The sequence below is a fragment of the Bombina bombina genome, chromosome 3 (genome assembly GCF_027579735.1).
Source record: "Bombina bombina isolate aBomBom1 chromosome 3, aBomBom1.pri, whole genome shotgun sequence".
Lineage (NCBI taxonomy): Eukaryota > Metazoa > Chordata > Amphibia > Anura > Bombinatoridae > Bombina > Bombina bombina.
Window position 1 is genome coordinate 662,503,128 of NC_069501.1, and position 25,235 is coordinate 662,528,362.

General features: G+C 37.8%; 1 protein-coding gene across 1 annotated transcript in view; it reads right to left on the reverse strand.

Moving 5' to 3' along the window:
* The window catches only part of REPS2 (RALBP1 associated Eps domain containing 2), a 611,369-nt gene that overhangs the window by 42,741 nt on the left and 543,393 nt on the right, over positions 1–25,235 (reverse strand). The gene's annotated exons all lie outside the window — the stretch shown is intronic.

A 25,235-nucleotide genomic window follows, 5' to 3' on the forward strand; every position in this document is an offset into this window, starting at 1 on the left:
AATCCGGCTTCCTCCAATCACTGCGTTGAATCAGACACTGATTCCCCGGGGGGAAGTCATGATTGGAGGATGACCAATCCATCATTTCTGACGTCAGAAATGGCTTGCGACGACGGGGGGACGCTGGAGCGGCTGTCAAGTTAAAAAGATAAGTATTTTTTCACAACACGAGTGAAATATAAATTTTGATGAATTAAAGTGCCCCTGTTTTTAATCGAATTTTTAAAAACCGGGCACTTTAGCATCAAAATTTACATTCACTTTAAAGGGACAGTCTAGTCCAAAAAAACATAATTTATGCTTACCTGATAAATTTATTTCTCTTGTAGTGTATCCAGTCCACGGATCATCCATTACTTATGGGATATATTCTCCTTCCCAACAGGAAGTTGCAAGAGTCCACCCACAGCAAAGCTGCTATATAGCTCCTCCCCTAACTGCCATTACCAGTCATTCGACCGAAAACATGCAGAGAAAGGAAAACCATAGGGTGCAGTGGTGACTGTAGTTTAATGGAAAAATTACCTGCCTTAAAGTGACAGGGCGGGCCGTGGACTGGATACACTACAAGAGAAATAAATTTATCAGGTAAGCATAAATTATGTTTTCTCTTGTTAAGTGTATCCAGTCCACGGATCATCCATTACTTATGGGATACCAATACCAAAGCTAAAGTACACGGATGATGGGAGGGACAAGGCAGGTACTTAAACGGAAGTTACCACTGCCTGTAAAAAACCCTTTCTCCCAAAAATAGCCTCCGAAGAAGCAAGGTATCAAATTTGTTAAATTTGAAAAAGTATGAAACGCAGACCAAGACTCCGTCTTGTAATCTGTTCAACAGAAGCCACATTTAAAAAAGGCCCAAGTGAAAACCACAGCTCTAGTAGAATGAGCTGTAATCCCTTCAGGAGGCTGCTGTCCAGCAGTCTCATAAGCTAAATGAATTATGCTTTTTAACCAAAAAGACAGAGAGGTTGCTGAAGTCCTTTGACCTCTCCTCTGTCCAGAATAGACAACAAACAAGGTGAATGTTTGATGAAAATCTGTAGTAGCTTGTAAGTAAAACTTTAAAACACGAACCACGTCCAAATTGTGTAATAGACGTTCCTTCTTTGAAGAAGGATTAGGATACAAGAATGGAACAACAATCTCTTGAGTGATATTCTTGTTAGATACCACCTTAGGTAAAAACCCAGGTTGGTACACAGGACTACCTTATCCGTACGGAGAACCAGATAAGGAGAATCACATTGCAACGCAGATAACTCGGAGACTCTATGAGCCGAGGAAATAGCTACCAAAAAGGAACTTTCCAAGATAGAAGTTAGATATCTATGGAATGAAAAGGTTCAAATGGAACTCCTTGAAGAACCTTAAGAACCAGCTTTAAGCTCCATGGCGGAGCAACATTTTTAACCACAGGCTTGGTTCTAACCAAAGCCTGACCAAATGCCTGAACGTCTAGAATACCTGCCAGACGCTTGTGCAAAAGAATAGACAGAGTAGAAATCTGTCCTTTAAAAGAACTAGCTGACAACCCTTTTCTCAAAATCATCTTGGAGAAAAGATAATATCCTGGGAATCCAGACTTTACTCCATGAGTAACCCTTGGATTCATAACAATAAGATATTTACACCATATCTTATGTTAAATTTTCCTAGAGACAGGCTTTTATGCCTGTATTAAGGTATCAATTACTGACTCGGAGAAGCCATGCTTTGATAACATCAAGCGTTCTGTCTCCAGGCAGTCCATCTCAGATTAGTTATATTTAGATGGTTGAAAAGACCCTGAGGTAGAGGGTCCTGTCTCAGAAGCAGAGACCGTGGTGGAAAGGATGACATGTCCACCAGATCTGCATACCAGGTCCTGCGTGGCCACGCAGGCGCTGTCAAAAGCACCAAAGCACTCTCCTGCTTGATCTTGTGCAAACCCCTCCGGAGGGAATTCACACTCCCCCGGATGAAAAGTCTGATGACTTAGAAAATCTGCCTCCCAGTTCTCAACACCTGGGATAGGGATAGCTTTTAGACAAGAGTGAGTCTCTGTCCAGTGAATTATTTTAAGACTTCTAACATTGCTAGGGAACTTCTGTTCCCCCTTGATGGTTGATGTAAGCCACAGTCGTGATATTGTCCGACTGAAATATGATGTACCTCAGAGTTGCTAACTGAGGCCAAGTCTGAAGAGCATGGAATATCGCTCCCAGTTCCAGAATATTCATTAGAAGGAGGGTCTCCTCCTGAGTCCACTATCCCTGAGCCTTCAGGGAGTTCCAGACTGTATCCCAACCTAAAAGGCTGGCATCTGTTGTAACAATTGTCCCATCTAACCTGCGGAAGGTCATACCCTTGGACAGATGGACCCGAGATAGTCACCAGAGAAGAGAATCTCTGGTTTCTTGGTCCGGATTTAACAGGAGAACAAATCTGTGTAATCCCCGTTCCTCTGGCTGAGCATGCATAGTTGCAGTGGTCTGAAATGTAGGCGTGCAAACGGTACTATGTCCCTTGCCGCTACCATTAAGCCGATTACATTCATGTACTGAGCCACCAAAGGGCGCGGATGGAATGAAGAACACGGCAGAAATTTAGAAACTTTGACAACCTGGACTCCGTCAGGTAAATTTTAATTTCTACAAAATCTATCAGAATCCCTAGGAGGGAAACCCTTGATATTGGGGATAGAGAACTCTTTCCTTGTTCACTTTCCACCCATGCGATCTCAGAAATGCCAGTACTACGTCCGTATGAGACTTGGCAACTTGGATGTTTGACGCCTGTATCAGGATGTCGTCTAAATAAGGGGCCACTTCTATGCCCCGCGGCCTAAGGACCGCCAAATTGACCCCAGAACCTCCATAAAGATTCTAGGGGCTGTAGTTAACCCAAAGGAAAGAGCTACAAACTGGTAATGCCTGTCTAGAAAGGCAAACCTGAAAAACCGATGGTGATCTTTATGCATCGTAATGTGAGGATAAGCATCCTTCAAATCCATTGTAGTCCTCTATTGACTCTCCTGGATCATAGTTAAGATGGTACGAATAGTTTCCATCTTAAATGATAGAATTCTAAAGAATTTGTTTAAGATCTTTTAGATCCAAAATAGGTCTGAAGGTTTCCTTTCCTTGGGAACCACAAACCGATTTGAGGAAAACTGTGTCCCTGTTCCTCTATTGGAACTGAATGGGTCACGTACACAATGCAAGAATGTCTCTTTCTTTATCTGGTTTGCAGATAAATGTGAAAGGCAAAAACTCCCCTTTTTTGGGGGGGAAAGCTTTGAAATCCAGAAGATATCTCTGGGGTATAATTTCCAATGCCCAGGGATCCTGGGCATCTCTTGCCCACGCCTGGGCGAAGAATGAAGTCTGCCCCCTATAGGATCCGTTACCAGATAGGGGTCCGTTCCTCATGCTGTTTTAGAGGCAGCAGCAGGCTCCTTGACCTGCTTATCTTTGTTCCAGGTCCGGTTGTCTCCAGACCGCCTTGGACTGAGCAAAAGTTCCCTCTTATTTTGCCTTAGAGGAAGTTGATGCCACACCTGCCTTGAATTTTCGAAAGGCACGAAAATTAGGCCTTTTTTGTCCCTTGATTTGGACCTGTCCTGAGGAAGGGCATGATCTTTTCCTCCAGTGATATAAGTAATAATCTCCTTAAAACTAGGCCTGAATAGGGTCTTCCCCTTGAAGGGAAGTTAAGTAGCTTATTTATTAAAGTCACGACAGCTGACCATGATATAAGCCATAGCGCTCTGCGCGCCAGTATAGTAAAAAACAGAATTCTTAGCCGTTAGTCTAGTCAAAGGAACAAAGGCATCAGAAAACAAAGGAATTGGCTAGCTTAAGTGCTCTAAGCTTGTCAAATATATTCATCCAATGGAGCCTGTAAAGCCTCATCAAGAGACTCAAACCAGAACGCCGCAGCAGCAGTGACAGGAGCAATGCGTGCAAGGGGCTGCAGGATAAAACCTTGTTGAATAAACATTTTTTATCCATCGGATCTAAAAAAGCACAACAGTCCTCGCCAGAGGTAGTGGTACGCTTAGCTAGAGTAGAAACTCTTCTCTCCACCTTAGGAACTGTCTGCCATAAGTCCCGTGTGGTGGCAACTATTAGAAAACATTCTTCTAAAAAATAGGAGGGGAAGAGAACGGCACACCTGGTCTATCCCATTCCTTATGAAAAATTTTAGTAAACCTCTTTAGGTATTGGAAAAACATAAGTACACACCGGCACTGCATATTATTTATCCAGTCTACACAATTTCTCTGGCACTGCGATTGTACACATTCATTCAGAGCAGCTAAAGCCTCCCTGAGCAACAAGTGGAGGTTCTCAAGCATAAATTTTAAATGTAGAAATATCAGAATCAGGTTAAATCATCTTCCCTGAGTCACAAATATCACCCACAGACTAAGCATATTGTGAGGTAGTATCAGACATGGTTCTTAAAGCGTCTGTATGCTCTGTATCTACCCCCAGAGCTGTTTTGCTTTCCTTTAATTTCAGGTAGTCTGACTAATACTGCTGCCAGTGTATTATACACAACCTTTGCCATGTTTTGTAAAATAAACGCTATGGGCGCCATTGATATACTTGTCGCCATTTGAGCGTGAGTCCCTGGAGCGGGAGTCAAAGGGTCTGACACGTGGGGAGAGTTAGTCGGCATAACTTCCCCCTCGACAGAATCCTCTGGTAAAATAAACGCTATGGGTGCCCTTGATGTACTTGGCGCCATTTGAGCGTGAGTCCCTAAAGCGGGAGTCAAAGGGTCTGACACGTGGGGAGAGTTAGTCGGCATAACTTCCCCCTCGACAGAATCCTCTGGTGATAATGTTTTTAAATACAAAAAATGATCTTTATTGTTTAACATGAAATCAGTACATCTGGTACACATTCTAAAATGGGGTTCCACCATGGCTTTAAACATAATAAACACAGAGCCTCCTCTATGTTAGACATGTTAGAACTAATAAAGAGACTAGTAAGCTTGGAAAACACTTTAAATCAAGTTAACAAGCAAATATAACAAACGTTACTGTGCCTTTAAGAGAAACAAATTTTGTCAAAATTTGAAAAACAGTGAAAAAAGGCAGTAAATCAAACGAAATTTTTACAGTACATGTAATAAGTTAACAGAGCATTGCACCCACTTGCAAATGGATGATTAACCCCTTAATGCAAAAAACAGATAAAAAAAAAAAAAAAAAAAAAAACGACATTTTTTTTAAACAGACACAACAAAACTGCCACAGCTGAGCTGTGGATTACCTTCCCTATAACTGTTTCTATGCAAAATTTAAGCCAGCCATGTGGAAAAATTAGGCCCCAATAAGTTTTATCACCAAACATATGTTAAAAAACAATTAAACATGCCAGCAAACGTTTTAAAACACATTCTTATAAGAGTATGTATGTCTATTAATAAGCCTGATCCAGTCGCTATCACTGCATTTAAGGCTTTACTTACATTACTTCGGTATCAGCAGTATTTTCTTAGTCAATTCCATTCCTTAGAAAAATATATTACTGCACATACCTTAGCATATATCTCTATCAATCAGCCTGGTACCAGTCGCTTTCACTGCATTTAAAGGCTGTACTTACATTACTTCGGTATCAGTAGTATTTTCTTAGTCAATTCCATTCCTTAGAAAAATATTTTACTGCACATACCTTATTTGCAGGAAAACCTGCACGCCATTCCCCCTCTGAAGTACCTTACTCCTCAGAATGTGTGAGAACAGCAACTGGATCTTAGTTACGTCTGCTAAGATCATAGAAAAAACGCAGGCAGATTCTTCTTCCAAATACTGCCTGAGATAAACAGCACACTCCGGTGCCATTTAAAAATAACAAACTTTTGATTGAAGAAATAAACTAAGTATAAAAAACCACAGACTCTCACGACCTCCTATCTATGTTGAGACTTGCAAGAGAATGACTGGGAATGGCAGTTAGGGGAGGAGCTATATAGCAGCTTTGCTGTGGGTGGACTCTTGCAACTTCCTGTTGGGAAGGAGAATATATCCCATAAGTAATGGATGATCCGTGGACTGGATACACTTAACAAGAGAAATACTTTCATGATTCAGATAGCGCATGTAATTTTAAACAATTTTCCAATATACTTTTATCACCAATTTTTCTTTGTTCTCTTGGTATTCTTAGTTGAAAGCTTAACTTAGGAGGTTCATATGCTAATTTCTTAGACCTTGAAGGCCGCCTCTTAAGAATGCATTTTAACAGGTTTTTCACCACTAGAGGGTGTTAGTTCATGTTTTTCATATAGATAACACTGTGCTTGTGCACGTGAAGTTACCTGGGAGCCATCACTGATTGGCTAAACTGCAAGTCTGTCAAAAGAACAAATAAAGGGGCAGTCTGCAGAGGCTTAGATACAAGATACTCACAGAGGTAAAAAATATATAAATATAACTGTGTTGGATATGCAAAACTAGGGAATGGGTAAACAAGGGATTATCTATCTTTTAAAACAATAACAATTCTGGTGTAGACTGTCCCTTTAAGCTCACTTTTTAAACATGATCACAAAAACATTTTTAACATGTGAATATTCATTAACAATTTCAAGTGAGTATTTATTTGTTATATGTTTTTAAAAGTACATTTATAAACTATCCCAACATTTCCTGGATCTAGTGCGGGACTGTGAGGCTTAGATTGAGTCTGGAAAATCCATGGTTGGAGTTGTGGAATAAAATCATTATGGTGAGGGAAGAGTCACTGGTGTTGTATTAGCAGTCTGGGGAGTGACTATGTGGTCCCTAGTTTTAAGCTGTTTACTACTTCTTATTGGCTTGGGTTAATAAAGCTATCTACTTTTCTATAAACTGTTTTCTTCCCCTTCTTTCTTTCTCTCTCTAGTCATTTGCTCTCTAAAGGTTGATTCCTAGCTTTTTATCACAGTTCATGATAGCAGTGGTCATACTTGGAGCGAGATCCGATATACGGCGTAGGTTTCGGCGCAAGCGTTGAAACCTGCGCCGCCCGTAGTTTCAGCTTGCACAGCGAGCTATCACATATACGGCGCCGGCAGTTGCTAAAGTGCCATAAGTCGGACAAACTAGCGATGTCCAGAAATCAGCATAAGTATACATTTCTGGAGTAGCCAGTGACTTACGGCACTTTAGAAACTGCGACCGCCTAAAAAAACTGACTAAAATATTAAATCTCCCGTTACTGTCTAACATGCCTCCCAAAAATAGCCCGACACGTATACCCCTCTATCCGCATTTCCCCCTCTCACTCCTAATAATAAATATATTAACCCCTAAACCGCCGCTCCCGGACTCCGCCGCCAGCTACATTAAATGTCTTACCCCCTAATCTGACCCCCCTACACCGCCGCCAGCTACATTAAATGTCTTACCCCCTAATGTGATCCCCCTACACCGCCGCCACCTATATTAAAATGATTACCCCCTAATGTGAGCCCCCTACCCCGCTGCCACCTACATTAACTATATTACCCCCTAATATGATCCCCCTACCCCGCCGCCACCTATAATAACTATTAACCCCTAATCTGAGCCCCCTACCCCGCCGCCACCTATTTTAACTATATTAACCCCTAATGTGAGCCCCCTACCCCGCCACCACCTACATTATATGTACTACCCCCTAATCTGACCCCCTTACACCGCCGCCACCTATATTAAATTTATTAACCCCTAATGTGAGCCCCCTACACCGCCGCCACCTATATTAAATTTATTAACCCCTAATATAATCCCCCTACACCGCCGCCACCTATATTAAATATATTAACCACTAAACCTTAGTCTAACCCTAACACCCCCTAACTTAATTATTATTAAAATAAATCTAAATAATATTAATAATATTAACTAAATGATTCCTATTTAAATCTAAATACTTACCTATAAAATAAACCCTAAGATAGCTGGCTACAATATAATTAATAATTACATTGTAGCTATTTTAGGGTTTATATTTATTTCACAGGTAACTTTGTATTTATTTTAACTAGGTACAATAGCTATTAAATAGTTAATAACTATTTAATAGCTACCTAGTTAAAATAATTACCAAATTACCTGTAAAATAAATCCTAACCTAAGTTACCATTACATAGAATAAGAGCTACTGTAATTCTATTGGCTGATTAGAATAGCCAATAGAATTACAGTAGCTCTTATTCTATTGGCTATTCAAATCAGCCAATAGAATTAAAGTAGCTCTCATCCGATTGGCTGATTTGAATTTGAAGGCTTAAATCAACCAATAGGAATTCAAGGGATGCCATTTTTAATTGCGTAACTTGAATTCCTATTCAGTGTACGGCGGAGATCGTATGAAGAGGATCCTCCACGCTCCATGGCTCCGGTCTTCAGTTCCAGCGTCGCCGATCCTCAGTTCCAGCATCGCTGGTCTTCAGTTCCAGAGAGGACAGTCTTCAGCTCCGCGGTCATCGGTCTTCAACTCCTCCACTCCGCGCCGGCTGGTTCCTGGAAGAAGAAGATGTCGCCGCCTGGAAGAAGACTTCTCCGCCTGGAACAGGACCTTCTCCGCCGGTCTTCAGGACAGGTAAGGACCACTTGGGGGTTAGACTTAGTTTTTTTTAAGGGGGCATAGGGTGGGTTTTAGAGTAGGCGTGTGTGGGTGGTGGGTTGTAATGGGGGGGGGGGGATTGTTCTTTTTTTTACAGGTAAAAGAGCTGATTACTTTGGGGCAATGCCCCGCAAAAGGCCCTTTTAAGGGCTGGTAATAGAGCTGATTACTTTTTTAATTTAGTTTAGGGTAGGGAAATTTTATTATTTCGGGGGGCTTTGTTATTTTATTAGGGGGCTTAGATTAGGTGTAATTAGCTTAAAATTCTTGTAATCTTTTTTTATTTTTTGTAATTTAGTGGGGTTTTTTTTGTAATATAGATTAGTGTATTTAACTGTATTTTAGTTGAGATAATTGTAGTTTATTTAATTAATTTATTGATAGGGTAGTGTTAGGTGTATTTGTAACTTAGGTTAGGATTTATTTTACAGGTAATTTGGTAATTATTTTAACTAGGTAGCTATTAAATAGTTATTAACTGTTTAATAGCTATTGTACCTAGTTAAAATAAATACAAAGTTACCTGTAAAATAAATATAAACCCTAAAATAGCTACAATGTAATTATTAATTATATTGTAGCTATCTTAGGGTTTATTTTATAGGTAAGTATTTAGATTTAAATAGGAATAATTTAGTTAATATTATTAATATTATTTAGATTTATTTTAATAATAATTAAGTTAGGGGGTGTTAGGGTTAGACTTAGGTTTAGTGGTTAATATAGTTAATATAGGTGGCGGCGGTGTAAGGGGATTAGATTAGGGGTTAATAATTTTAATATAGGTGGCGGCGGTGTAAGGGGGTCAGATTAGGGGGTAGTATATATAATATAGGTGGCGGCAGGGTAGGGGGCTCACATTAGGGGTTAATATAGTTAAAATAGGTGGCGGCGGGGTAGGGGGCTCAGATTAGGGGTTAATAGAGTTATTATAGGTGGCGGCGGTGTAGGGGGATCATATTATGGGTTAATATAGTTAATGTAGGTGGCGACGGGGTAGGGGGCTCACATTAGGGGGTAATAATTTTAATATAGGTGGCGGCGGTGTAGGGGGATCACATTAGGGGGTAAGACATTTAATGTAGCTGGCGGCGGTGTAGGGGGATCACATTAGGGGGTAAGACATTTAATGTAGCTGGAGGCGGTGTAGGGGGATCACACTAGGGGGTAAGACATTTACTATAGCTGGCGGCGGTGTAGGGGGATCAGATTAGGGGGTAATACATATAATGTAGGCGGCAGCGGGGTCCGGGAGCGGCGGTTTAGGGGTTAAACACTTTATTAGGGATTGCGGTTGAAAATATTTGTATTAATTTCTTAAGCTGAATCAGTGCTAAACTACCTTAAGGGGAGAGAAGAAGGCACGGCTGCCCTCTCTTTACCTTCTACTGCACATACACAAACAACAATTAATGCTCAAATTCTGTATAGTATGTGTATTTGTTTGTGATTGGTTAGCAATTTGATTGTGATTGGTTGGCAATTTGTTTGTGATTGGTTAGCAATTTGATTGTAATTGGTTGGCAATTTGTTTGTGATTGGTTAGCAAGGGTCCTTTTGTTTTGGGGAGCATAGAAATCAGTTAAAAGAAAAAACCCCATGTAACAATATGCTCATTTGAGAAAATAAAGTTGCTTATTTATTGCAAAATTCTTCTAAGATATGAAGACACATTGTCATGCATCTTACATTTTGTGTGTAATGTCCCTTTAAGTTCCTGCACCTCTTGAACTGTGGGCCAACAGTGGTTTCAGATTATTATAACACTTTATTTCATATAAAACATCTGCTCACCTTGCTTTTCATTACAACCACAACAAAGGATTTATAGCAAGTAATGAAAAATGTACTATCAGCCAGTAAGTATTGTGAATTAGCTCAGACTCAACACTACTATGGCAGTTTGTTTTTATATTACTGACCTGAATTTACTTCCATCCCTAAAACGTCTCTAGAAATCGTTTTTCAAATCTCTTCAGCTTGTGTTAAAGTTTTGAAACATAACAAAACCATTTGTGTATTAATGCAATAATATATTAAAAATTATAGATACAAATGATCAAATAGATCAGTAAAACTTTAGAAACTATAATCTATTTGCAATATCCCCATAGTCACAGGAACCAGTCAGAGCACATACTTCAAGTGACATCTAGTGGCATTTCGTGGTAAAGTTCGGAAATTCACATTTCTAGTATAGTAATGAAACTGAATTACATTTATTTTCCCTGTTAAAGAACGTAAAATCTGGCTTTAACATTAGACATTTTGCCATTTGATTAATGAATACATATACAGCGCAGTCATAGTTTAAAGTTGATTGAGAAATTTGTATTAAATTATATGTTTTAAACAATTATAACTTTTGAATGGATGGGAAAAAATAAGACTTACATTTGGGAGTTTATTTTGAACTGGTAGAATTTGAAGTACATTTATGTTGGTCTTCAGTTGCTAATTCAAAAGATTTGTAAAGTAATAGTCACGTTTAAATTTGAGATCTAGGGCCCGATCCGATATGCAGCGTCGCCCGCAGAAGACGGCGACGCCAAACATTGCGCGGGTTTGGTATCACATATACGGCGTAACCTAGAAGTTACGCTCGTATATTTCACCCTTCGGCCGTAGTTTTTTGGCCCATAGAATGATATACCAAACCCGCGCAGTTAGGTATCCAATATACAGAGTAAGGACTTACGTGGCGAAAATGAAGAAATCTTACTCCATTTTCCCCTCGCCACAAAATGCACCCGTAGTAAGCCTTACGCTGAGTATTGGAGCCCCGTAACTACCTAAACTGCCTGCAAAATAAAACCTAACACCTAACGCATGCGCAATGTCGATCTACCTGTCAACCCCCAGCAATCCCCCGCCGCAATCCCTAATAAAGTCTTTAACCCCTAAACCGCCGCTCCTGGACCCCGCCGCCACCTACATTATATGTATTACCCCCTAATCTGACCCCCCTACACCGCCGCCACCTATATTATATGTACTACCCCCGAATATGATCCCCCTACACAGCCGCCACCTATATTAAATGTATTAACCCCTAATCTAATCCCCCTACACCGTCGCCACCTATTTTAAATATATTAACCCCTAATCTAATCCCCCTACACTCCTGCCACCTATTTTATATATATTAACCCCTAATCTGAGCCCCCTACACCACCGACACCTATTTTAAATATATTACCCCTAAACCTAAGTCTAACCCTAACACCCCCTAACTTAATTATTATTGAAATAAATCTAAATAATATTAATATTAACTAAATTATTCCTATTTAAAACTAAATACTTACCTATAAAATAAACCCTAAGATAGCTATAATATAATTAATAATTACATTGTAGCTATTTTAGGGTTTATATTTATTTTACAGGTAACTTTGTATTTATTTTAACTAGGTACAATAGCTATTAAATAGTTAATAACTGTTTAATAGCTACCTAGTTAAAATAATTACCAAATTACCTGTAAAATAAATCCTAACCTAAGTTATCATTACACCTACCACTATCAATAAATTAATTAAATAAACTACAATTATCTAAACTAAAATACAATTAAATACACTAAACTATATTACAAACCCCCCCCCACTAAATTACAAAAAATAAAAAAAGACTACAAGAATTTTAAGATAATTACACCTAATCTAAGCCCCCTAATAAAATAAAAAAGCCCAGCAAAATAATAAAATGTCCCTACCCTAAACTAAATTACAAAAGTAATCAGCTCTATTACCAGCCCTTAAAAGGGCCTTTTGCGGGGCATTGCCCCAAAGTAATCAGCTCTTTTACCTGTAAAAAAAAGAACAACCCCCCCCATTACAACCCACCACCCACACATCCCTACTCTAAAACCCACCCGATCCCCCCTTAAAAAAACCAAAGTCTAACCCCCAAGTGCTCCTTACCTGTCCTGAAGACCGGCGGAGAAGGTCCTGTTCCAGGCGGTGAAGTCTTCTTCCAAGCGGCGACATCTTCTTCTTCCAGGAACCAGCCGGCGCGGAGCAGAGGAGTTGAAGACCGATGACCGCGGAGCTGAAGACCATCCACTCTGGAACTGAAGACCGGCAATGCTGGAACTGAAGACCGGAGCCATGGAGGATCCTCTTCATATGATCTCCGCCGTACACTGAATAGGAATTCAAGGTACGCGATTAAAAATGGCGTCCCTTGAATTCCTATTGGCTGATTTGAGTCTTCAAATTCAAATCAGCCAATCGGATGAGAGCTACTTTAATTTTATTGGCTGATTTGAATAGCCAATAGAATAAGAGCTACTGTAATTCTATTGGCTATTCTAATCAGCCAATAGAATTACAGTAGCTCTTATTCTATTGGCTATTCAAATCAGCCAATAGAATTAAAGTAGCTCTCATCCGATTGGCTGATTTGAATTTGAAGTATCAAATCAGCCAATAGGAATTCAAGGGACGTCATTTTTAATCGCGTACCTTGAATTCCTATTCAGTGTACGGCGGATATAGTTTAGATAATTGTAGTTTATTTCATTAATTTATTGATAGTGTAGGTGTATTTGTAACTTAGGTTAGGATTTATTTTACAGGTAATTTTGTAATTATTTTAACTAGGTAGCTATTAAATAGTTATTAACTATTTAATAGCTATTGTACCTAGTTAAAATAAATACAAAGTTACCTGTAAAATAAATATAAACCCTAAAATAGCTACAATGTAATTATTAATTATATTGTAGCTATATTAGGGATAATTTTACAGGTGTAGGGGGCTCAGATTAGGGGGTAATACAGTTAATATAGGTGGCGGCAGGGTAGGGGGCTCAGATTAGGGGTTAATATATATAATATAGGTGGCGGCGTTGTAGGGGGCTCAGATTAGGGGGTAATACAGTTAATATAGGTGGCAGCGGGGTAGGGGGCTCAGATTAGGGGTTAATATATATAATATAGGTGGCAGCGGTGTAGGGGGCTCAGATTAGGGGGTAATACAGTTAATATAGGTGGCGGCGGTGTAGGGGGCTCAGATTAGGGGTTAATATATATAATATAGGTGGCAGCGGTATAGGGGGCTCAGATTAGGGGGTAATACAGTTAATATAGGTGGCAGCGGGGGCTCAGATTAGGGGTTAATATATATAATATAGGTGGCGGTGGTGTAGGGGGCTCAGATTAGGGGGTAATACAGTTAATATAAGTGGCGGCGGGGTAGGGGGCTCAGATTAGGGGTTAATATATATAATATAGGTGGCGGCGGTGTAGGGAGCTCAGATTAGGGGGTAATACAGTTAATATAGGTGGCGGCAGGGTAGGGGGCTCAGATTAGGGGTTAATATATATAATATAGGTGGCGGCGCTGTAGGGGGCTCAGATTAGGGGGTAATACATTTAATATAGGTGGCGGCGGGGTCCGGGAGCGGTGGTTTAGGGGTTAATACATTTATTGTTAGGAGTGAGAGGGGGGATTGCGGATAGAGGGGTATACGTGTCAGGCTATGTTTGGGAGGCGTGTTAGACAGTAACGGGAGATTTAATATTTTAGTCAGTTTTTTTAGGCGGCAGCAGTTTCTAAAGTGCCGTAAGTCACTGACGACTCCAGAAATTTGTACTTACGCTTATGTCTGGACATCGCTAGTTTGTCCGACTTACGGCACTTTAGGAACTGTCGGCGCCGTATAAGTGATAGCTCGCTGTGCAAGGTGAAATTATGCACTGCGCAGGTTTCCACACTTGCGCCGAAACCTGCGCCGTATATCAGATCGCGCCCCTAGCTTTTATCCATACTTTTGGGTTCTAGTCAACAGACCAGTCCATGTGAGTTTAAAAATCAGTCTAACTAGCTTATATGAACTCTGAGCCAAGGACATTTTTTCATGCTAATAAAAACCTCTTAGTCTGTGTAGAATTTTAAGAATTAAAACTGCTAAAGGAAAATTATTATTATTATTATTATTATTTTTGTGAATTACTGTTAGCAAATTGAAATGTCTGTTAAATATTATTTTAATTGGAGGGCTTGATTTTTGGACAAATTTTCTGTCTGTGATGAGCCAATTGTCTAATTCTCTATGTGTCATCACTATAATAGAAAACTGAAAAAGTGTGGAAACGGTGCTAGGATTATAGTATTTTGCAGCTGTAATAAATGTTACAGGTTCATATCACACTCAATGCAATTCATCTTTTTCATGTATAATTTTAGTAGCTATGTATCAGAGTTTAGATTGAAACTAATCTTTAAAAGAGATGCATAAATGAATAACACATTTGCAGTGAACAGAATTTGCATAGAGAAATGCTCACAAACATGTTTAATATGTTTATGTGAAAGAGTAACAGTCTATTTCTATGGTAAGGGTAAGATTATGAGTGGAGAGCTAATTAACGCTACCGTTAGAGCGTTAATTGTGCTAGATGTAAGCTTTTTGCTCTCATCGGGTTGCGCTGGTATTACGAATTTGAAAGTAAACTGCTTTTGTTTGAGCGCTAACTCGACAAGCGCAAAAAGCTGAAGTTAGAATATCATGTGCGCGTTCACGTATTCCCCCATTGAAGTCAATAGAGAAAAAAAAAAATGGGCAAAAAACCTAACACCCCACTCTCGCACAAACCTGATCGCATATCCTCATGTGCGCTAACCTGACATAAAAATATGAATATTTCACATTCCAATGTTCTTCACATCGAAGAATATGTTCTATTTATTCATAAATAATTATTTATATATATATATATTGTATATGATGTTTTTTTTATATAATATATATTAATACCTATATATATATATATATATACATGATTATATATAGGTTTAGATATATACAGATATGTATAGGAATATCTATTTAGAATTACATAGAACATATTCTGTATATATGTATACATACTGTATGTATTTATGTGTTTATATATGTAGCTATGTCTGTAAATACATAAACATATAAATACATATGTACACACATATAGACATATATATATACACAACACACACATATACACACAACACACACACATATCTACACACACAACACACAAATATATACACACAACACACACATATATACACACACACACATATATATATACACACACACATATATACATATACACACACACACACACACACACACACACAATATATATATATACACACACAACACACACATATACACACAACATATATATATATATATATATATATATATATATATATATATATATATATATATATATACACACATATATATAACACACAGAGAAAGTCCAGCACTCACTTACAAGCTCTCAGCTAAGATTTAAAAGCAAAAATGGAAAGGTTAGTTACTGCATCTGGCCAAATGGGACAAGTCCAGGTACCACGTCAAGGTCCTTTCCAATACTTGGGACCCTAAAACAGCCACACAATGCAAGATCTCAAATCCAAACAAACTGTGAACAAGGGAAGGGTGCACAGGCTTATGTAATCACCCTAGACATATACAAAACACAGAAGGGGACTGCACTCTCATACCGGACTGGGTACACATCCCATGACCCTGCAACATGCTCAGCCCTGGGTGCTCACTGGCACTCACAGGAAGTGAGGAAGGATAGTTCTTGCACCCAGACCTGTTTGGGGTTAACTGCCTGTTACTCTGGGGACAGCACAGCTTCCTGTGAGTGCCGGTGAGCACCCAGGGCTGAGCATGTTGCAAGGTCATGGAATGTGTACCCAGTCCGGTATGAGAGTGCAGTCCCCTTCCGTGTTTTGTATATGTCTAGGGTGATTACATATGCCTGTGCACCCTTCCCTTGTTCCCAGTTTGTTTGGATTTGAGAGCTTGCATTGTGTGGCTGTTTTAGGGTCCCAGGTATTGGAAAGGACCTTGACGTGGTACCTAGGCTTGTCCCATTTGGCCTGATGCGGTAACTAACCTTTCCATTTTTGCTTTAAAATCTTAGCTGAGAGCTTGTAAGTGAGTGCTGGGCTTTCTCTGTGTGTTGTATTAATTTTCTTAATTAAATGTTGTTGATAAAGTCAAAATGATATCATTCATTACACATTTGATCGCAACATCTGGTATTATGAAAAGCTTCTGAATCATTCTGTTAGGTCATCTACAGTATCTATTGAATTCTACATTTTAAGAATGTTTAACTAATCAATTACTATAAAACAATCATTGTAACGGTTCTATAGGTGCTAGTAAAGCATTTTGGAATATTTATTTATTTATCCATCTGATTTTCCAATTAAAAGCAAATAGCCATCTTGTTTTTGACACTACATGCAGTAAAGAGTCTGATTACTGTTGGGGGGGGGGGGGGGGGAACTAACTTATACATAAAACAGGCTTTGGTAAACATCACTTTTGATTTTCTTATGGTCCTTGATGTTTTCCAGTGTAGAAAGGTTGGTAAGACCAGGGATATAAAGATAAAAGTTTAAATTCAGCGCAGATATTTTCTTATTTCTTTTAGTAATGACCATCATTTCCTAAGCAATTATACACAAAAATAAAGCTTGTAACCTGAGTCAGGAAAGCAAGCTGTTAATTGCAGTTTGTACAAAATATAGCCCCTAGCAACTTGCTGAAAATAAGCTCATCTGGGATAAATAAATGATTACATTTCTCAAATCTCAGGTGCAGAAGCACTTCCGTCTCCACTCTCCCCCTAGACAATGAGCAAATGAAAGCGCATGTTGCACAGAGATAAATGGCCTCTAATTGGCTGTATTGCCCTTCTTTTAAAGAACCATATTGTTAGATTGAGGGGAAGGACTAACTTTAAAATATGCAAAATATAAGCATGAAGTTTAAATATACAAACCACCTTAACTCCATACTCACTATATTAATGTGTCAAAGTTAATCACAACTGATCTGATTGCAAGACAACATAAACAGTTTCACATTCTCACATCGCTGCCTCTGTAATCTACGTTCTTTATTTTCTGCTACACTTCTCACAATCCTTTGTGTTGTTAATATGCTATTTTCCTGCTACATATAAATTCTTTCTCACCTTCTGTGTCACTCTTCCCCTCTTACGGCTAGATTACGAGTGGAGCTCTATTTATCGCTTCTGCTCGCGTGCTAACTGCGCTCGACTTTGGCTTTTTGCACAACTTTTTATTTGAGTGTAACAGTTAACAAGAGCTCTAAGGTTGCGCTGACCTGACACGCATTAAATTCAATTCCACTTGAGTGAACGCATTTACTTTTAACTTGTAGTATGTGTGATACTTCTGACGCACGCATATAAACCCAATATAGCTTGTGCGCAACTGTTAGCACACCACTCGTAATCTAGCCCTTCGATTGTAAATTTAAGATCTTTTCTACCTATATTTGTATAAAATTGCATCTACTACTGAATATGCTTATACAGAGGAATTATCTATTTTTGTCTAAATTTCTTAATGTAAGTGTTTCAGAATATCTAAAATACCGTCAAGAATATAATGTTACCTGTATGGTTTTATAAATAAATGTTATTATTAATAATCATCATCATCATGATAACAATAATAACTTTGAAAGTGGTAGCACAATTTTTATTGTCTGTTTTTAAAATAATCTGAACATATAATAAAAATGTGCAAGAGAGAAGATGAAATGAGAGAAAAAGCAGTTTTTATTGTCTTTTTTTCACTGGCCCTACCACACTGTCTACTGGTGAGAGTACCAGAAAACAACGTTTCCTTTATAGTGCTACAGCCAGTAAATATATATCCACCAGACCTTCAGAACACACTATGACCATACAACAAAAAAAATCAGTACTTCCCTTAAAAACAAAAATGAAAACAGTATTATACATGCTGCAAAGACAATAGCCTGTGCTTAATCTTCAATAGTAATTTAGGCCTAGATTACAACTGGAGCGCAAAATTGTGCTTCCGTGAGCTCGATATTTGCGCTCCACTTAGTAATACCAGCGCATGCAAATGTATGCTGGTATTAAAAGTTAATACCAGCACCCATTTGCATATGCTGGTATTACAAGTGCACATTGTCTTGAAGCATTGCGCTCACAAGAGCACACTTCCGTGCCTCCAAAGGGAGCCTCATTCTGATGCAGCAAGACACAACAAAGAACCTAGCGCAACACAGGGGTCAAGTCGTACAGCGTTGGGCAGTCAATTAAAAATAAATATTATATGAATATATACTGTTCATATATATGTGCTATATACACATAAATATATATGTATATAAGCATATGTATATATATATATATATATATATATATATATATTTGGAGTTTAAAACACAGTGCCATAGACTGCTATGTAAAGGCACTTTTCAGTGCCGTTTTTTTTCTTACACCCCACATCCCCTCACTTTAACCCCTTATAACTGCTTCTTGTAGTTTTTTTTTTTTTTTTACAAAAACAAAGATGCTCATATTTTTTTTTTTAATACAAGGAACTGTACACTTTATTATGGCGGCAATTGGGGACATTTTATTTTAATTAACAAGAGGTCTGACCTCTGGTTAATTGCATGAGCTTACGGTAGCATTAACCCGCCACTTGTAATGGCTGGTTATTTACCGTGCACCTGTAAATGGGCAAATTTGCCCCTGTACGGACACACATTAAAATAGCGCTTCGCTTGTAATCTAGCTCTTAATAAGTTAGTCTCAGCTCACAAAAATATACATAGAAACATAGAATTGGACGGTAAATAAGAACCAAAAAGGCCCATCAAGTCTACCCATATTACATGTTACTTTTGTCTTCGGATAGCCTTATGCATGTCCCAGGCATTTTTGAATTCCTTTACAGTCTTTGTGTTTACCACCTCAAATGGAAGTTTATTCTATGAATCTACCACCCTTTCTGTAAAAAAAATGCTTCCTCAAATTTCTCCTGAATCTACTACCCTCTAACTTTAGATTGTGACCCCTTGTTTTGGCATTTATTTTTTTGTGAAAAATGCTTTCAGCTTCTATTTTATTAAGTCCCTTCATATATTTGAAGGTTTCTATCATGTCACCTCTTTCCCTTCTATCCTCTAAACTATACAATATACTTTTCGTACTGTATATTTCATGTATATAATAGATCATTGAGACAAGCCCATATATTCTTACATTGTCTTCATTACCCTCAGTTTAAAACAATAACACCTAATCTATCCAGAAGCTTCATTTACACAAATAGAAACATTTAAAATAAGGTGATGTTATCCCTCCCCTGTGTACTTACAATTACTGCCCTGCAATAAAAACTAGTGGTTTATTACGATCAATCAACCCACTTTACACCTAACACACAGTCCTCCCACCTCGGCACGCTATTTTTTTTTTCTTCATATAAAATATGGAAAATTGTATTTATTATAATAAATACAGAAAAGTCAATGCTGAAGCCATGATTTTATATATATATATATATATATATATATATATATATATATATATATATATCAGACAAAGTAGCACACTCCAGTGGGGATTCATTTTCAAATTGTCACTGTTAATGTAAAATACATTAAAAGTGGCAATTTGAAAACTAATCCCCACTGCAGTGCGCTTCTTTGACTGCTATTAATAAGTTTGCAGCAACCTGGGTTATCGTAGTGCTGAGGTCTGGAGTGCTATCTCTCTGCAATTTATATATAATATATATACTCATTTGGCCTCCCGCTTACTGATTAGAAGTGTAATGCCAGTGGCACAAAAACGATGCCATGTGCACACCTAAATGCCTTCAGAAACAACATGAGCAGCAGGATCACTCAGGTGACCGTTCTGCTCACAGCTTTGTAGAGATGAAAAGTATTAATATCAGTGATACTGAGGTTGGTAAAATCCCAGACACCATAATGTGGCAGGAGAGGGCATAAAACTAGCATAAAACTAGAGCTTTAGGATGTAGACCACATTTTAGCTACAACAGATTATGATGAAAGGATCTGCAGACATTTATGTGACAGCACAATGATACTTGATGAGTAACTTATATATTTAATGCTAACAATGATCGCGTGGTGCTATACTTAAGAGAATGCCTTGGAGGATACTTGGTCTCACATCTGGAATATTCTTTAATATCTTGCAGTTAACCTAATGTGAGAACCCTTGAAAGCACAACAAATTACATTTAAACTTTGACCCTATAAAAATACCTCTGACATTTGTCTTTGTCGCCTCAAATTGGTCATACACTTAATCTACAATAATAACAGCTGTTAACTTCTGTCACTAAGGCACAAGGTATTAGAAAATAGCTCTCATGTATAATTCAAAAGAGGCAACAGGACTGGAAATTATTATTATTATCATTTACTTAGAAAGTGCCATATACCCAGCACTATAAACGATTGCAAAGTGTACAATAACGCAATTACAAAAATAATAAGGGTTAGAAGGCACAGCCCATGAGCTGCCATCTGATGTAGGTCAACTTGCCATAAAATGAATTTTAGCAACACAATGAAGGCACTGAATAAATTGCATATGGTGCCAAGAAAATTAGAATTTTAAATATTTACTTTGGGCCAGATTACAAGTGGAGCCCTAATTAACGCCCCCACTCGAGCGTTAATTGCACTAGAAAGTAAAAAGTTAACCCGACGCACGCAACCAGACAAACTTATAATATTGTGCGCGATAAACTATTCCCCGATAGAAGTCAATGGAGAAAAAAAAGTGGAAAAAAACACCTAACTCGCGTGCAAACCCTATTGCATATTCTCATGTGCGCTAATATTTTACATTTAACATTGTTCTGCACATAGCAGAATATGTTCTATTTATTCTTAAATACATATTTCTACATATATCTTGTAGTATTTTGGTACAATATATAGGAAAAGTACAGTCCCACAAGTTGCTAACTGCCAGAGTGCTCTTATATATATTAATAGGAAGTCCAGATGCACGAAAAAAGGCACTCGCTGGTCTTAGATATATAAAACTTAGTGTTTATTTACACATATAAAAAGGCATAACGTTTCAGTGCCATTACAGCATCTTTGTCAAATGCCAGAAACGGTTCATAAACATGAACCTGAAAACGTTATGCCTTTTTATATGTGTAAATAAACGCTATGTTTAATATATCTAAGACCAGCAAGTTCCTTTTTCCATTCATCTGGACTTTTTATATCTATATATTTATCTATCTACAGTATATATATATATATATATATAGTGCAGTTGTTTTTTACTAAGAAAAAAATGCTATTTTTTTAATAAAAAACTATAATGCCCTCTTTTTTGAGGGCATTTGGGGAACTTTTAGAAAATTAACCAGAGATCTAATCTCTGGTTATTTTTTGGAGCGCTAATTGCTACTGCGAGCTTGTAACTTGTAATGGCTGTTTTTTGCCCGCCAATGTCCTAGTTTACCCAAAATAAAGCTAAATAGTGAAAAAATGCAAAAAGAGCGTCACATAAAGGCGGTGGATACTAATACTATTAATGCTTGTATATCGTTAAAAGGGGACTGTTAAAACGAAAAACCCTTCTAACATAAAAGCATCTATGAGTGGGGAACTAATTACTATAAAAACAAATATATAATTAATTTATACAATTATAAAACAAGACATGGATCCAAGTATTACACAATGTACAAATAAACAGTGTATCATACAATCAGAATAAAAAAAAACAATGAAAATATGATGAAAGCAAGATTAAGTCCTGAATATGGCAAAACTCTCAGGCAAAAGTACGTGAAAAAGTATATCCAGTAGGGAGGGTAGTGAAAATGCCAAATAGTGTCTATGATGAAATCCAATAGGGGTGTGAGTTATACTTCCAAACCTGGGTTAGTGAAAAAGTAGATGAAAAAATGTGGGAAAAGATAAAAATAGGAAAAAAATGGGAAAAAATTAATAAAAAAAATAAAAAATAAAAATATGGTACCAGAAAAAGAAATATATATAATCACAATTTGTAGTCAATGTGTTGATCCTAGGTAGGTGGTGTATTTTGCGTGTACCTGTGGGTAAAAATATATACAAAAGTGAAAATAACGTTGCAAAAAGAATATTCAAAGTGATTTCAAATGGGCGCTTACCAAAATCTAGCTGTTATCTGCCAACGCATTTTGGCCTCAATCTAGGCCTTTATCAAGACTGAAAACAGCTAGTCTGCTACTAACTTATATACCTAATAACTTGTGTCTCATTGGACCAAGTTTAGTGCCAAATTGGAAAAGACCACCCTGTTGTGTCCAGGATCAAACCAGAATTAGGTGTGCGTGACACGCAAGTGACCACAACGTACCGAAAATGAAGTCACAAGTCTTTCGTCACGTCCAGTCTGGCCGCGTTTGGTACTAAATCTTAAATAGAGTCTGCGCTAATACTCCTCGGGATGTGTGATTCTCATAAGTGGTAACGGACTGTGTCAATCCTCGAGTAATCAGAATGGTGTTATATTAATATAAATTAATAAGTCAAGGAAGTCTAATTTGTAGTAAAAAATATATATATAATAAAAAATATAAAAATTATAAAAAAATATAATAAATGTAAGTAAAAAATGTACGAAGTTAGAGATATTTCGTTATATAAAAAATAATAGAGAAAAAAGATGATCCAAGGCTTTGTCCAGGAAAAGGGAAAAACGATGCACTCAAGTTCAAAACATAAAAAGTAGAAAAAAGCCTTTATTAGATAGACATAGGATATAGAATGGCATGGCAGGCTATAGAACAAGTGTCCAGACCACCAAGAGGGGGCAATGTGTTCCATATTCTCTCTAGACAGGAGATTTATTGGATACATAGGCTTGGTAGCCTGTTGCCTGAGGGTTTCAATTCCGAATTTGACATCATCAATTTTTGGCATAGATAGTGGCTATGCTTTACTATCTTATTTAGTTATTTAACTGTCATAGAGTTGCCTATATCAGTCTACTGTGGATGCTACTGTTAGCTTTAGATTATGTGGAAATATTTTTTCAGGTTATATTATGTATTTAACCTATGAGTAACCACCTATTTCATATAGTACTTTAGTAATTCAAAATATGTATTTTTATTACTTTTGTACTTTATTTTTATGGAATTCTCATTATTTGATTATTTAGTTATGTATCTGACAAAATTTATTTTCACTATCACACTATGTATGTGCATTCCCACTTGTATATAAATATCTGTTTATGATAACTCTGCCGATATCCTTAGTAACATTTTAGCACACTGCTCTTGTTACTTATGTGTTTAACTTATTTCCCTATACAATTGTTCTATTCATACCCATGTACATATATTATGTATTATATATATATGTTAATTCCTTCATCTGCACTGCTTTGAGATACTAGTTTGTTTTTAACCTGGTTTTATTTTTTCACCACTCCCACTGGGGGAGTGGTTAACAGGTATATCAGGTGCTCTGTGTTGAACACCTGTTATCAGTCTATGACTACGGCCACTCTGTGCCGAAACCGGTCAGACCTTTTGTACCAGATCTCTATGCAGAGATAATTTTGTGACCTGTTTTATCCTATGTCTATCTAATAAAGGCTTTTTTCTAGTTTTTATGTTTTGAACTCGAGTGCATCGTTTTTCCCTTTTCCTGGACAAAGCCTTGGATCATCTTTTTTCTCTTATATTTCTGTGGAGTACTGGGACTCCACTTCCGTTTGGCTTCTCCGGGCCGATTTGGGCTCCAGCTGACCCTGTTGACTCACACTGATTGGAGGAGGAGTGTGCTACTGTGAGAGGCTGAGCAGTGTTTGTCCGGCAATAAGCTGTTTGTGCTGCACCCGGCGTTGAGGACTACAACTTGAAACTACCACTCTCCAGATCCCCGGTATTGTGAGTACATATCTACAGTATTGGCTCTGTTGTTTTTTGCCCCTGGACTGTTGTCTTATTTGGCTTTTTGGAGCTTGGGACCCGGCAGTATCCTATCCGCTTACCGCTAATAGCTTTACAGCACACATAATAGCTGCCAGGATGTTTTAATATATCTATCTTCCTGTTGATATCTTACGGTAGCGGTTTACTTTGGAGGTTTTACTGCATGTGATTTCTTTATACACTCACCTCTATGCTATTAATTGCAGAAGTGGGAAGCTGACAGTGTGTGAAAAAGTAACTGGCATAGTGATCTCTGTCTTGGGACATGCAGTTACCAATTGACTTTACACAATGAGCGCTGCTTTAACAGTTATCAGAAAATGTCTCTTTGCCTATGAGCTCTAAGTCTGTGCAAATTATACAGAAAGCATCTCTATCCTGGGTCTATTTGTGGACTATCTTGGATGTGTTTATACATTGAGGATCCTATAACACTGCATGCCGCGAAGGTGGCAGCCTCCCTTAGCACACTATACACACCTGAACTCTATATCTGTGAGCACAGTCAGTTGCTCACTTCCTTCTTTTGTTATAAAAAATAATAAAATATATAATTAGAACATGAGGAATGACATTAATAAGGTAAAGAAATTTTCTCAAAATGATTGCCTTCCCAAATATTACATACTGTATATAGAAGACAAAAAGGAGCCTATGGATTAAAAAGCATCAGTCATATAACACAATTTCGAATAATCATGTGTGTAATATATATAAAAAAGCATATGAAAAGCATACATAAACAGATTTGATATCAGACCTATAATAGTTTGTCTAAGCCTATCATAGGATCCTAGTAACAAATTTGAACAAATACTAAATAAA